Source organism: Cydia fagiglandana, chromosome 3 (assembly GCF_963556715.1).
Source record: "Cydia fagiglandana chromosome 3, ilCydFagi1.1, whole genome shotgun sequence".
NCBI lineage: Eukaryota > Metazoa > Arthropoda > Insecta > Lepidoptera > Tortricidae > Cydia > Cydia fagiglandana.
In genome coordinates, this window is record NC_085934.1 from 9,791,014 (window position 1) to 9,807,238 (window position 16,225).

The window sequence follows — 16,225 nt, forward strand, 5'->3', positions numbered from 1 at the left end:
TTCTAAGACACGGACGTCACACAAAGATGCTTTCGACTCGAACATGGAGTAAAATTACCGTATGCGTGGCAGAGGGGGTAGCGCGACTATTCTCGGTCTAGAGGATTCGTAGTCTATGCTGAAGCGTTATGAAATACATGTATTTTTCAATATGTTTTCAATTGGTAACCTAGTGCTAGAATAAAATTGAAAAATATGATTTTACCAATCTGATATGTTCATATGAACAGCATCTGAAAAACTCAAACAAAAAATTTACGAGGCTAGTTGCAACAAGGTGTTTCAACCTATCTCACACTTGTATTTTTCAGATGTTAACATTTCTTTGTACGTTTAGTTTACAAAATATGGCTCCAAACATACACGGTGTAACATGAGGAAACCGAATAATTTTAACAGGGTATTCCTGATCATATTTAGTGACAAAAATGTCCTATAAAAACTTTTTTGAAATTCGCCTAGTTTCAGAGATAATATTAATTTAAAAATAAACAAGTTTTTGTTGTTACATAGTGTAAAAGGCCTTTTTGATGGTAATGATGCTGCTATAGGACGTAGTCTAAATATCCTTATTGATAGATGTCAAAAAGTGACAAGTAACACTTTGCATAAAGAAGGTTTTACGAAAAAAAAAATGTAAAAATCAATTTTAAGTAACAAGTTTACCAATAACATTTATTTTTATGTACAAATACATTCAAAAAATTAAAAACACAAAACAAATATTTTTTTTTTGGCGAAATTGACCTAAACTCACGTTAAACTTTTTCCTTCTTTTGAACTCAGAAATGCGTGGTTAAAATTATTCGGTTTCCTCATGTTACACCGTGTATACTAGCAAAATGCCAAAACTGATAAAGAAATTTGCCTTGAAAAAATGTCGAGAAACTTACTTTTAGCAGGCGTGTCTCACTCCGCGATTTCGTCGCTTTGCTACAGGTTGACCCCAATTTTGGGGTTTGCCATAAGCCGCGCGTGGCACTGTCGCCACCTACCGGCCATATCTGTCCTGATCGTAACAGACGCGTTTTCATAGAGAGTGAGTCTTCTGTACCCAGTGGCGTGCAGTGGAGATAAGACTTAAATCGGGCTCTAGAAGAGTCATTCTTGAAGGAATGTAACGCAAACTATAGAAATCGGCAACTTTTTTTTTGGTCATTTTGTATGGACTGCCTACCCTAGTGCCTACCTTTTTTTGTATGCACTGCACGCCACTGTCTGTACCTAGTACTATTATTTATTCTGTGCTTTTAGCAATATTTTGGCTCTAGCCGCTGTAAAACTGCTCATCTGAGCCCTAACCCATGTATGATGAAGTTAGTAGAATGGAAAATGAACAATATTTCTCGGGAGTCTAGAGTATTTAGTTGGCGAGATATACATAAAAACGCTGTGTCAACTCACCATGGTATTAACTTCCCTCGGTCTCCCCTGCATTTACTACGATATTTTTTTTATATGCTGAAATCAGGATTTGATTATATGTTCTAATACTGAAATTTGTGTTTCGAGCCTTCGACCATCACTGTATTAGTAGCTAACCTTCATTCTTTTTTCAAATTCCTGTGTAATTTTCCCCTCAAGAATTATACATATATGTACAGTTTTTTTGTGATCGCTGTACTACGCTGTACCTATCAATTTAACATAATAGCGTACCATCATTGACGTTTATTTATAATATTCGGAGTATTAGTGCACTAAAAGTAGTGCAATTATTGTAATATTGTAAATCTATCCTTTACTAAGCTATTGTGCTTTGAGAACAACCAAACGCCGGGGACTTTAAATTCTGTTTATAGATGGGAATGGCAGTAATTATATAAGTCTATTATTGACAACTTTTAGTCTTACGAACCAAGGTACTTAAAAGAAAAGGCCAATATTCTTTAAATAGATAAAGGTTTCAAACCAGCAAAGGTCGTAAAAGACAGACCCCATGGGAACTATATGCCTCAACCTAGGCTGTTATTATTATTTTAGCCTTTCTTTTTTAATGCAATTCACTTCGCAGCTGGTTCTCTGCTTATATTTTTTTGCCTTATTTAGGAAATCTTCAATAGACGTTGCAGCTAAGGAGATACCTAATTAAAAGAACTTATTGGACTCTAGACAGTCTATGGCATTACGCAACTTATCGTCCCAATAATCGTTGAGAACACGTCCTCGAATGAAGAGGGAAGAACAGGCGCGAGTAATTAAATCTACTCCGATCGCAGCCCTTTTGGCATGACAATGAGTACGGCGGAGCGTCATAAAGGCGAGCTGAACTAATGGCGCGTGCATAATCCGTACAAGTCTCTCTATTCAATAGCAACTGGCAAATTTTTTGAGCGATGATTTACGAAGTGTCTGCAGATGCTCGCTGGCGATGCAGCTTCGACGCTAACTTTATTTTACGACCGTGGCTCAGAAATATTTTAAAGTTCCGTAAATAACCAGCACATATTTACTGCACTTGCTGTTTCTTGAAGAATATTTGTTTAAATGTTATACACTTTTTTGTTAACAGAAAAAGCAAAAACTAAAAAAAAGTAGACAGGCGGAAATATTGTCGTTGCCTCGCTGGCTGAAGCGGAGACCAATGTGAATTTTACTTTGACTTGACAAACACATATTATCAAATTATATAATTGTAAGATAACTAGTATGAATAGGTGACGAATTTGCGACTTTCAATATCATTGTTTCATTCCACCTGCACTTTACTTTCTTATTTTTGGAGACGAAGATTATTTACTCCCATTTAATATATTTGCCATATATATTCCCCGCAAAAGTATGTCAGCAATATTGGAATGTCAGGTGTAATATATTCAATAACAAAACTTATACAAACTATTATTAAAATTAAGTATAGACTAAATAAATTAAAACTAAAACTAATAAAATAAATAAATAAATAAAACTTACCCACCTACCTTAGATCCCCCAGATCTGTCCCCTGCGGTGTAATATGATTGTAATTTTAATATTTAAGAAGCTTACGTTACAGCCACACTTGTAGAAGCGCCGCTTCACTGAGTCAATTAAACGATTCCATCCGAGATTTCTGTTTGTGGAGTGACAGCCAAGCGACGCGTCGCAGCCGCCAACTCCGCCAGAGAAACATATTATTTTCCACCATCCCAACGCGCGAGGTAGCGCAAAGTTATAATTGATGTAGTAAATCTATTATCGTAACGACTTGCACGAAATTGAGTTGTAAAAACAAGTTGTTAAAGATAAATTGGGAAAAAACCTAATGTTGCCCAGTTTTTTATTACCTGTCATAAGCGCGTTATGATTATTTGACCGTTCGAAATATTTTGCAGTAAAATTTTAATGCGCTCTTTCCGACCAACAAAATTGCTCCATGTAAATTTATAAGGATAATGACGTAACTTTATGAAACAAGAAAAAACGTAATACATTCTGATTTATGTTCTCATAGTCGTTATCGAGTTAGTATACGATTATAGTATGTAGTAGGTGTAACAATTAGGTAAGTATAGCCGGGGTCCACTTAGTGGCAAAGCCATCATTTTGCGCGTAGGAGCAACCATAATCGTATCGCATGCCGTAGACCACACAATAGTAATTAAAGGAAACGTAATAGAAACACATAAACACTAGGCCGGCCATATGAGGCTGGCTGCCTACACACAACCCGGAAGCAATTCCTGTCAACACAAATTATGTTATGTGGTTAGATTAAATCGATTATTGACTAATATCATTCATGTTGTTTTTAAAAATAGATTTATAAAGCGAGAAAAGGCTTACTGGGACCAGGAGTCTCATTTGAACTTTAGAAATCTCAAATTAATTTAATATTGCTTTGGCAATGTATGTATACCTAATTATTTGCGAATAGTAGTAATAATATATACCGAGCTTGGAAATTGAAGAGGCGCCTTCCTATGGGCAATATTTAAAAAATGGAAATTACTTTTATTGGGAAAGGCGTATTATATCACATCAAGTTCCAATTAATAAAATCCGAAGCTGAGTTACGTTAATACTTCATAGTCCAATTTTTGATTTAATAATATATTATTGATTTACTAAAGAAAACACCTACATGCGGCTGCTGGAAAAAAATGCGCGTACGAATATTGATTATAAAAAAAATCGAGCGTACCTATATTAAATATAACGCGTCAGGTACACATTTATCACATCATTATTTCAACCAATCCGCATAAAATAACGGCGTTTTACAAATCTTTCGGACGGAATTATGGTTTCAAGCAAATAAATCATTAAAATATGCATCCATAAAGTCGGAGTCGTATTTGCTTTATTAAATTTCACTCGTGAGACTCGAGCAGCAAATTTACTTCATCTCAAAAGGGTGTGTTTGTTTCATTTATCTTAGGCTAAGCCGCGGATTGTATTTTAGCGGCCTCTCGAAGCTTGTTGTCTATTCTTAGTTTATCTATACAATTATCCCATTTAGTTTTCTTTATTGGCTTGTGTTTTATTTATACAACTCATGAACAATATACTTACTCATTTATATACATATTATTGTAATATATAAACACAAGTAGGTATTCTAAATACCTAACACAAATATAAAACAAATATTGCTATGCTAATGTACTATTTATTCAGAATATATTGCTTTATATTTACATTATCAACTGAGATTGTATTTTTAATGTAAATTGTAAGCAATTTTTAAGGTTCCGTACCCAAACTCAAAATGATTTGTCATGTCCGTCTGTCCGTCTCTCAGTCAGTTACGCTCGCAGTACCTAAAAAAAAATTAACATTTTCCTGACCCAGACTTCCGAGATATAAACGATGTAATAGTTTTTCAAGAAGTGATAAAACAGCGACCCGGATTAGCGGACAGTCGTTAAACGGATGACTTCTTAGCACAAATCTGTCCTGGAGATATCCTCAAAATGGGGTGAAATAGAATCGAACGCAAGATCGCTGAAGCGAAAAACGTAATATTCCGTTTCAATTATTCTTGCGGATTTGTAGCAGCCACGTCCCTTCACAATGTGACGAGTGAAGAGCGAAACAAATAAAGCGGAAGACTGTGGCCCGACGTATGACGACGTATGTACACATGGGACGTTACTTTGTAAACAATATCTTGAGTACTGCAGATTTTTTCAGAAATTATTTATTTCGTTCATACCTCACGATTTCAAGGAGCTTTTTTTTGGTTTCAGCTTACATCAATAAATACCTCCATTAGAATTTGAACCTATGGTCAACTATATGGCAGGCAATAACATTACCGGCTAGGTTGTGTAAGTTGGTACTGCGATGAGATGTCACTTTGAACCTGAATAGGAGACTCTCTGAAATTGCCAGCATATATTTCCTATATCGAGAATCGTGGTCGTGTTCGTACACTGATTCACTGTTGCTTCCTGCTCTTAAATATTGGTTATGGTTATTCTAAAATATGCAAACCGTTTGAATCTTTATTGCCTTTGAATGGAAGATTTAATGTTTATTACATAAGAAATTTTGAAATTTTATCCTAAATGATTAGGATTTATTCCAGATTTGCTAAACATGCTACGAACGATGGTGGTTGGTTATACTCGAGGTATCATTATATGTATTAGATTTTCGATCACACCTTGATCTACCCCACATTTTGTAGCAAACCGCTGATAAAGAAGGGATGATGTTAATACAGGGTGATTCAGGAGACGCGAGCAGGACTAACACTGCGCGTTTCGTAAATTATAAGCAACTGTTTCGTATCAGTATTAGTGAGATTAACGTTAATTTTCTAGTCGTGTTGAAAAAAAAAAGTTATTAATTTATTTACGACATGAATGGTCACCCTACAATTAGAATACTTAACTACCGATATTCTGTGTCAAATTGAATGTCATCACGGTCTGCTTACTTTTGAAAACTCGTATCTCACTCAAGTTTGACAGTTTATTTTCTTCGTATTCATAATGCTGTCATTACGGTTAAAGAGGTTTTATGTTTATTAATTAGGTCTTGTAGGGTGACCATGATTGTAGAGAATTAAATTTGCCCTCGCCAAAAAGTTAAAAAATAGGAAAAAGTGTGGTTGTTTCACCTAAATACTGTGGGACTTAGTCAATCTGTGTAAGAATATGTCCTATAATATTTATTTTATTTATTTATTTATTTATTTATTTATTTAAATACGACGGTGATGGATCAATTAACAGTTACTGAGTGTGCAGGATTAGTCCTGCTCACGTCTCATGAATCACCCTGTATAAGTATATTCGGGCATATTACTCGTATGTATGTGTTGTATTATCGTGGACTATAAGCATACACGTCTAGCAGTCTTTCAGCTGTATTAATAAATACTTACCCACATACATTTAAGTAGGTAGCAATGTTGTGATCTTATAATGTCTCAACCTCTCTCATATAATCTCAATATAATGTATCTGGGAGGACGAGCTCAGCTCGGAAAACATACAAAAACTCAATAATGCGCGTTTTTTCAGAGATAAGACCTCGCTACATCTATTCATCGCCCCCGAAAACCCTCATATAGCAAAAATGTCATCGAAATCGTTCGGGCCGCTTCCGAGATCCCCGATATAAATATATACATATAAATAAACAAGAGTGGCTTGTTTAAAGGTACTAGGTTATTTTTCTTACGATTTGTTAAACAACACTACAATTTTTAGATAATTTGAACGCTAGTGTATTGACTCTTTGATCGCGTCAGCAGCAGCGATGTGCGGCGACGAGATAAATTGATCATTCGGGCATTTAAAAGCAAACTTAATTGCATTAACCTGCTTTTAGCACTTGCCTTATTAAATATTTTATTTTCTGATGCAATTTGCGCTGATGCTATTTATTGACGGAAAATTATACAATTATGGAATGGGTTTTTCTTAATTCCAGTAAAAATATTAATAAATGAATTATTATTTTTGTTTGCAATATACAAAATGGCTACAAGTAGGCGTGGCAATATAAATGCGCGTTAAAAATAAGACGTGAGAATATGTATTAAGGGGCCCACTGATTAACAGTCCGCCGCACGGTATCGGCCTGTGAGTTAGAACAAAATTTTGACAGTTCCGAACAACCGACAGGCCGATACCGTCCGGCGGACAGTTAATGAGTGGGCTCCTTTAGGAAGAAACCTATGAATCCGCATAGAGCTCATGATTTAGGATGGAAGGGGTGCCTATGGCGAGCGGTACGGTTGTGGAAAGCAGCTAGGTATCAAACCCATCTTCTGAGCATAATCCATACCAGCGGTAGGAAAAGACGCTATTATTTTTACCTAAGTAAAATAGATAGGTAAACTTTATTTGCTTCATACTGTTAGTCAATTTGGGATCAATAGTTAGACGATTTGTCTTTGTACCGAGCCAAAAGGCCGTAACTTGGTAGGTATGCAAGTGGACATTTCCAAATATGACCGCTAAACTAATACAATTTTAGTTTAGCCATGAAATTGAAACCTAACATATGATTACTAAGAAACAGGAAATTAATCTTTAATGTCAGTAAAACACTTTATAACAACCTTCTGCCCGGTTTGTAATATGCCATTTCGCCATAATCCTGAAAGCGCTGCACTGCAATTTATTCATATTAAAACGTTAATCGACCATTACCAAGGTGATGTTAAGCGCTTAAGTATTAAAACAGAAACGTGATATCATAGTGTTTAGCCCTTTCATGTGTGAATTAATTGTAATTACAGGGTTAACGCCTTGTTTGTGCCGTGTTATTCCCCCAGGGTGCGTCGAGGTGTGACGTACAGGGTAATAGGTTTTGTTACGTGCTTTTGCCGACGCACCGACTTTAAAAAGGAAGATAATCTCAATTACGAGCGTTGGTTTTTTTTTTGGGCTTTTAATCTGTTTTTTTTTGTTTCAATCATTTGTAATTGTAGTGTTTTTATTCAAGCGGATATACCGGGTGTGGCCTGTAACATGAGCAAATAATTAAAACATAGATTGTACTCCTCAAACGGTGACACTTATGTTCAATAACTTTTAAAAATTATGAAGTATTCCCATACAACCATTTCCAGTCGCCGTTACGACACGGTGTAGACACATCTTGTGTCGACACCGTCTGTTTCGGTCACAATTCCAGTCGCAGAGTCGTCGCCGTGTCGACACAGTTACCAGAAATGGGGAAGGGTCGACACATGACACAAAGTGACATAAAGTGTGGTCGCCGTGTGCACACATTGTTTCGGGTTTGCGACTACTTTATGCCAAAATCATTCGTTCATTCGTTCATTTTGTTCCTGTCAAATGGAAACTGTCAGATGGAAAAATAGTTAAATAAAAATAAGTGACATTAATACGCCATCTCTAAAACGGATTACAAGACGTAATTATATATTGTTTGCATTTATATTACAATAGGACTTAAATTATTATGGGGAATTAAACTGCTCGAGTGATTTGATAAACTAAGTGTAATATAATCAACGCGCCACCACATTGTTTTAGTTTAGCCGGAAAGGAAATTGTTTACTTCTCAGTGCTTGTGTTCATAAATATATTATTTGATGCATTTTTAGTACTTCGATGCGTATACTATACTTAAATAACAGAAATAACGCTTTACATATTACGAAACTTGTTAATTATGATGTATAAATATGGTTTAAGGCTGAGAAATATTGCAGTCACAAAGTAGTCGCAAATGTTTCGACTTTGTGTCGACTCTGTGTAGACACATGACACGCGCTGTCAAAAGTAATAACAAAGTTACTGGATTTGCAAAATGGCTCCTTGTGTTCATTTGTTTTCAGATATTCTCAAAGTGTAAAAATGACGTGGTCAGAGATGGGACTTAATAGATTAACTGTTTATTCGACTAATTAATGGAATAAAAAAAGTTAATCCTCAAATTTTAATCACGATTAGTTTAGTCGACCTAACATAGATTGAAATTGAATTAATCTGAACATTAATCGAATAAATTATCGATTAAATCTCGGTTGGAAGTTGACAGGGGGCCATTTTTGTACGTAAAAATAATAGAAATGTCTTGCATGCAGATGGTAGCCAAACACTTTGTCATAAAAGTCGAGATGGGTGTCTATTTATAGGTTTTAGGGAGTGCCGATTTCGAAAATGATGACCATTTTGGAATCCAAAATGGCGGCCATGCACTGTGTCACAAAAGTCGTCATGGATGTCGTTTTATACGTTTTAGGGGGCCCCAATTTTGAAAATGATGACCATTTTGGAATCCAAAATGGCGGCCATGCACTATGCCATAAAAGTCGTCAGGGGTGTCGTTTTATAGGTTTTAGGAGGCGCAGATTTCAAAAATGATGACCATTTTGGATTCCAAGATGGCGGCCATGCACTATGTCATAAAAGTCGTCATGGATGTCGTTTTATAGGTTTTACGGGGCCCCGATTTAGAAAATGATGACCATTTTGAAATCCAAAATGGCGGCCATGCACTATGTCATAAAAGTCGTCATGGGTGTCGTTTTATAGGTTTTAAGGGGCGCAGATTTCGAAAACGATGACCAATTTGGATTCCAAGATGGCGGCCATGCACTATGTCATAAAAGTCGTCATGGATGTCGTTTTATTGGTTTTAGGGGGCCCCGCTTTCGAAAATGATGACCATTTTGGAATCCAGAATGGCGGCCATGCACTGTGTCATAAAAGTCGTCATGGGTGTCGTTTTATAGGTTTTGGGGGGCGCAGATTTCGAAAACGATAACAATTTTCGATTCCAAAATGGCGGCCATGCACTATGTCATAAAAGTCGTCATGGATGTCGTTTTATGGGTTTTAGGGGGCCCCGATTTAGAAAATGATGACCATTTTGAAATCCAAAATGGCGGCCATGCACTATGTCATAAAAGTCGTCATGGATGTCGTTTTATAGGTTTTGGGGGGCGCAGATTTAAAAAATGATGACCATTTTCGATTCCAAAATGGTGGCCATGCACTATGTCATAAAAGTCGTCATGGGTGTCGTTTTATAGGTTTTAGGGGGCGCAGATTACGAAAACGATGACCATTTTGGATTCCAAAATGGCGGCCATGCACTATGTTATAAAAGTCGTCATGGATGTCGTTTTATAGGTTTTAGGGGGCCCCGCTTTCGAAAATGATGACCATTTTGGAATCCAGAATGGCGGCCATGCACTATGTCATGAAAGTTAACATGAGTGTCGTTTTATAGGTTTTGGGGGGCGCAGATTTCGAAAACGATAACCATTTTCGATTCCAAAATGGCGGCCATGCACTATGTCATAAAAGTCGTTTTATAGGTTTTAGGGGGCCCCGATTTAGAAAATGATGACCATTTTGAAATCCAAAATGGCAGCCATGCACTGTCATAAAAGTTGTCATGGGTGTCGTTTTATAGGTTTTGGGGGGCGCAGATTTAGAAAATGATGACCATTTTGGATTCCAAAATGGTGGCCATGCACTATGTCATAAAAGTCGTCATGGGTGTCGTTTTATAGGTATTAGGGGGCGCAGATTTCGAAAACGAAGACCATTTTGGATTCCAAGATGGCGGCCATGCACTATGTCATAAAAGTCGTCATGGATGTCGTTTTGTAGGTTTTAGGGGACGCAGATTTCGAAAATGATGGCCATTTTGGAATCCAAAATGGCGGCCACTCACTATGTCATAAAAGTTGTCATGGGTGTCGTTTTATAGGTTTTGGGGGGCGCAGATTTAGAAAATGATGACCATTTTGGATTCCAAAATGGTGGCCATGCACTATGTCATAAAAGTCATCATGGGTGTCGTTTTATAGGTATTAGGGGGCGCAGATTTCGAAAACGATGACCATTTTGGATTCCAAGATGGCGGCCATGCACTATGTCATAAAAGTCGTCATGGATGTCGTTTTGTAGGTTTTAGGGGACGCAGATTTCGAAAATGATGGCCATTTTGGAATCCAAAATGGCGGCCACGCACTATGTCATAAAAGTTGTCATGGGTGTCGTTTTATAGGTTTTAGGGAGTGCAGAATTCGAAAATGATGACCATTTTGGATTCCAAGATGTCTGCCGTGCACTTTGTCATATAAGCCGTCATAGATGTTGATTTATAGGTGTTAGGAAGAGCAGATTTCGAAAATGATGACCATGACCAACAAAACTTGTCGTTGGTGTCGTTTTATAGGTTTTGGGGAGCGCAGATTTAGAAAATGATGACCATTTTGGATTCCAAAATGGTGGCCATGCACTATGTCATAAAAGTCGTCATGGGTGTCGTTTTATAGGTATTAGGGGGCGCAGATTTCGAAAACGATGACCATTTTGGATTCCAAGATGGCGGCCATGCACTATGTCATAAAAGTCGTCATGGATGTCGTTTTGTAGGTTTTAGGGGACGCAGATTTCGAAAATGATGGCCATTTTGGAATCCAAAATTGCGGCCACGCACTATGTCATAAAAGTTGTCATGGGTGTCGTTTTATAGGTTTTAGGGGGCCCTGATTTCGAAAATGATGACCATTTTGGAATCCAAAATGGCGGCCATGCAGTATGTCATTAAAGTCGTCATGGCTGTCGTTTTATAGGTTTTAGGGAGCGCAGATTTCGAAAATAATAACTATTTGGGAATCGAAGATGGCGGCCATGCACTATGTTAAAAGTCGACATGGATGTCGTTTTGTTGGTCATGGTCATCATTATCGAAATCTGCTCTTCCTAACACCTATAAATCAACATCTATGACGGCTTATATGACAAAGTGCACGGCAGACATCTTGGAATCCGAAATGGTCATCATTTTCGAATTCTGCACTCCCTAAAACCTATAAAACGATATCCATGACGACTTTTATGACAAAGTGCACGGCACACATCTTGGATTCCAAACTGGTCATCATTTTCGAAATCGGCACTTCCTAAAACCTATAAAACGATATTCATGACGACTTTTCTGACAAAATACGTAGCGGCCATCTTGGATTATAAAATGATCATCGTTTTCGAATTCTGCACTCCCTAAAACCTATAAATCGACATCCGTGACGACGCAAGTTATCTTTATTTTCAGATCTAACAAATTGCTACAGCATACAAAGGACAAAAAAAGAAGCGAGGAGGTAATGAAACAAGCAAACATACAGATGATTCCTCGACGCAATTGGATGCTTCTTAAATTGTGTCCAGATTTATTTGTCATAAAAGTTTTTTTTTTTCACGTATTACTCTCACAAGTTCCGTGACATTTCGACCTTGTAATTTTTTAAGTAAATGGTTTTGTTTATCTGTGAGGATCTCACTAGAATAATATAATCAAGGTATGTTTATATTTGATAATTGAAATAGTAACGCAAAAAAAAATTATATTTGTGTCTTATAATCCTACCGAAGACTTTTATTTTTCCTTTTCCTTCTACACAAGTTTGGTCAAGTAATAAGAATTTAGGGCTCTCAATTTTATTTTGACTTCTACAACAGTAAAGCTACGAGGCCATGTTTGGTATCGTTTTCGTATAAATTCGCAGTACCAAATTTAGTTATGGTATCACATTGACACCATTCCAAAGTAAAAACATATAAACTTACTTTCTCTTAAACTCCTCTTCACGCTTAAACTGCTGAACAGTTTTAATTTAAATTTAGTACACATATATTTTGAGTCCCGAGACAGGACATAATAAGTTATCTCAAAAATCATCCTTCAAAGGTGTGAAATGAGGTGTAGGGGGGAATTCAGAATTGACTTCTTGAAGTTAATACTGTTTAAGTTTAGGTTTGAAGTCATGTTTTTTTTTATCATTTTTAACTAAATCAAAGACGTAGACCTTCCCAAATTTAATATAAATCGGTTCAGCGGTTATTGATTTCCCGTACAAATTTCCACGCCACTTTTCACACCTTCAAAAGATGATTTTGGTTATAAGATCTATCCTATGTCCTGTTCCGGGATGCAAACTATTTCTATACCAAATTTCAACGAAATCGGTTCAGCGGTTAAGCGTCAAGAGGAGTTTAAAAAAACCGACCAAGTGCGAGTCGGACTCGCGTATTAAGGGTTCCGTACATTAAGTCCGACTCGCGCTTGACTGCACATTTCTAATAGGTTTTCCTGTCATCTATAGGTAAAGAACTATTTTGTGTATTCAGACAGACAGACATACAGACGCACGAGTGATCCTATAAGGATTCCGTTTTATGCTTTTGAGGTACGGAACCCTAAAAAAGATTTTTTTAATTTTGTGGAATGGTTTCCATGTTAAATGGATTCAGCAACCCAGATTTATACGAAAACGATACCATACACGGCCTAGCACCTTCACTGATGTAGATATATCAAGATAAAATTGAGAGCCCTAACTAAACTTTCAAGAGCGGATATCTCAAAAACTATTCAACATATCGAAAAAATTGACTGAATAAACTTGTAACAAATTAAATTAACTTTCATTTTGTATAAGTGGCCATGTCGCTAAGATGCATAGTTTCCGAGATATAATCGAAAAACCGGAAAATGGGACATTCAAAGCCCCCTCTCTTCCCCCCGCTCAAGGGCTACGGCCGGGGACTTTTGATATGTTCACCTCCTAACTTGTCCAAACCAAGTTACAGAGTCAAAAATTGTGTTCCGAGCATTTCCCTCTACAACTTTTTTGAGCATTCGTTGGCTGACCTAAGTAGCTTATTGCATTTCTTTAAAAACTTTTCTGTAAAAGGTTGACGGGTGTTGGGTGTTTATATGGTTTTGGTCGATTATTATCATTTGCATCGCCCATGATGACTTACTAGAATTACTTACGAGCACACGAGACACTAATAGTAGTTTGACAAACCTTGGTTTTCAAGAGGTATTTTATATTGACATTTGCTGTCACAAATTTGCTGTCAGATTTAGTCGCAAACCGCACGCAAAGTGCACACAAATGTGTCGACACCTTGTTACGGAAAAGTGTACACACGGCGACGACACTTTGTTTCGAAACAATTCTAGACACATTGTGTGGACTCTGTTACGACACATCTGACATTTAGTTACCACTTTGATGATTCTGCGACTGGAATGGTTATATGGGTTTAGACTCCCTATTTTTCAATCAAAATAAATATTATCTTCAATGGACGCCATCGCCACGCCATTATCATTGTGATTGACGTTGCTTGTTATGCCCTAAACATAACAAAATTCGCAATACATTGCGGTTTAGAATAAACTTTAAAGTGTATTAAAAATCAAACCTCAAGTTATTTTTAAAAGTCGCTGAACAAATGTTGGTCAGTATGAGGAGTACAGTACAGCCTACGGTTAAATTTTTTGCTCGTATTACAGGCCACACCCGGTATGGCTTAATATTGTTCCGTTTAGGCGCGATAATAATTATGTCCTTAAATGACTTTACACTGATTTTTTTATTTTCAAAGTAGTTATAATGTTGTATTCCCTTGAACTAGAGTCAGACCGAGAAAAGTTTGCAACGATAAAAATCACTGCAAAATCGCTGCAGACTTTTAATGGTTTAACAATAACATAATAAACTCGGAGAAAGGGATGAAAAATAAGCGTGACGTCGTTCAAGGTCATCTTATCGCGCTTCACTAGAAAGTCTTTTTACAAAAAAAAAATATAATGATAAGACCCCAAGTATAAATATTTATTGAGTGACGACAGTTTTTATTTGATAATCGATAAACAATCCATTCCATCACGTGTTTACCTACATGATTATTTTATGGACAAACACATAGCGCACGATTGTTTTCTCTCTATATACCTATTTATTAACTCACACAGCTTACGGTACTGCTGACGTTGTGATACTAAACTTGGGCCAAATTCGACATGTACAACTGTCAGATTTCGCATCCACGTCAAATCAACAGTTGATTTTATTGGATACTGAGTGTTGATTCCATCAACGGTGGATAATATCATTTGGTACAACCAAAACTAAGGCCCACTTGCACCATTCCACTAACCCGGGATTAAGCGGTTAAACTGTTAACCAAGTGTCAAATTGTACTGGTAACCATGGTAACGCCAGGCTTAACCGGTTAATCCCGGGTTAGTGGAATGGTGCAAGTGAGCCTAAGGGTGGTTCGGTTTGGTTTGCTTGTCACCCTAACTGTGGATTGTTAATGTCAAATTTTGACATTTTACGTATTTGAGAACTTATGATTTTTCCCACATCAACGGGAGATCAACACGATACGTCAAACGTCGCTTGTCGAATAGGGGTCCTTATTACGTCCCAATCGATTTTAGCTCTTGAAGTAATGTAACAATACGTTGTAAACACATATTGTCTGGGTAATTTTTATTTTGCAGCTTATTTTCTAAGGTTTACTCGGCACAATCATTATTATGTAGTAGTTATTATTACGTAGACAATGCACGCTTGGTAAACGAAACACGCGATCTCGTCGGCTTGTTTGGAAAAATGTAAGTACCTACAACATCACTGTTGAAGATTATAACGGTGCGATTCGGGCAATGAATTAGGGATTCACTAGATATGTAATAGTAAAGATATGTGACGTTCCACGTCAAAGGGTACCATTGCCCCGGCTGGATATTGGAGCGGCGTTAATAATATCGTATTTAAGCGCCAGCCGCCATAATGATTTCCCGAATCGCGCCGTAAAACACTACAGTTATTGTATAAATATTATCGTAGTTTTAGTTTTGTAATCATTTAAGCGAAATATTGACTTGCCCTGTCAGCTGCAGAAATAATTTAACCAAACTTCGTATAAAGCATCAGGTTTCATAATTACATGTTTTTTGTGACAGCTTACAAAGCTGGTTTTAATTGTTGTATTTTTATTTATGTAATCTAAATCTACTAGCAAGACGCATGAGACGCGTTTTTAGCTTTGTGAAGGGCAATGTCATAACTGGCTAAAGGATGACTTACGCTAGTTACGCTAGACCGGGCCGTGCCCGGACAGAGGGGCTACCGCGAAAACCGAAATTCGCAAATTGCGGGGATCTTTCTCTTTTGCTCCAATGAAGGCGTAATTAGATTGACTGAGAAAAATGCCCGCAATTTGCGAACTTTGATTTTCGAGGTTAGAGGCGTCCGACATGTCATTTTCTATGACGGCTGATCGGTGATCACGTGGTACTTTCCATAGAAAACGAAGCACCGGAAGCTCCGGCCCGGCCCCGGCCCGGTCTAGTGTGAGTTAACATTAACAGTGCGTTTCCGTGCTTTGAAAGACACGTTACTATTGATCTCGGTATTGTCAAGGACGATAGTCTAGTCAAAGGCCTTTGAATAATATCTTGAGATCCATGATGGTCATTATTTAAG